The 724-nt window shown below is 32.3% G+C and overlaps 1 non-coding gene across 1 annotated transcript; it reads right to left on the reverse strand.

The window, feature by feature from the left end:
• Positions 1–221: 221 nt before the first annotated feature.
• LOC128590906 (U5 spliceosomal RNA) lies at positions 222–337 on the reverse strand. Its single transcript, XR_008381369.1, has one exon. It is a non-coding gene; the product is annotated as a U5 spliceosomal RNA (small nuclear RNA).
• Positions 338–724: the final 387 nt, after the last annotated feature.

Raw genomic sequence — 724 nt, forward strand, 5'->3', positions numbered from 1 at the left:
AAGCTTGAACAATTTTCTCAGTTGCTCCTATATCATTTTAACTAATTAACAAGTGTGTTTAAGGGATCACTTTCTTATATTTAAGAAATTTGTATAGTTTTATCAAAATTGATTTTTATAATAAATTGATAGCTTAAATCACCAAGGGAACTCATTATTTAAAGAAATCCTGTGGCAAAAAAATTCCCTTAATGCGAATTCTTTTTCTTTTTCTTTTATGTAGCCTCAGCAAAGCAAGGTCTCAAAAAATTAGCTTATGACTCATAATTCTTCCTCTCCATGGAAATCTTTAGTAAAAGGTGAACAATTTATGCAATCTGAAGAGAAACAAGAGTATCCTTAATGTGATTTTTTAGAAACATTTTCCTTACCATTTTGCATGTACTGGGATGGCTGTAAGACAGAAAATAAATAAGTATTAATGAGGACATGGAGAAATTGGGACTCTCAGACATTGCTGTGGAAATGCAAAATGAGGCAGGTGCTTTGAAAAACAGTTTGTGAGTTTCCTTAAAAAGTTAGACATGGAATTATCATATGACCCAGAAATTCCATTCCTAAGTATATGCCCAGGAGAACTAAAGATTTATGTACACAAGAACCTGTGACTGTTCATAGCAGCCTGAACACATTCATAATAGCCAAGAAGTTGAAACAACTCAGATATCCTTGCACTTGTGGATGCACAAATAAATGTGCTATATCTGTACAGTGGAATATTATT

This window comes from Nycticebus coucang, chromosome 7, assembly GCF_027406575.1.
Source record: "Nycticebus coucang isolate mNycCou1 chromosome 7, mNycCou1.pri, whole genome shotgun sequence".
Lineage (NCBI taxonomy): Eukaryota > Metazoa > Chordata > Mammalia > Primates > Lorisidae > Nycticebus > Nycticebus coucang.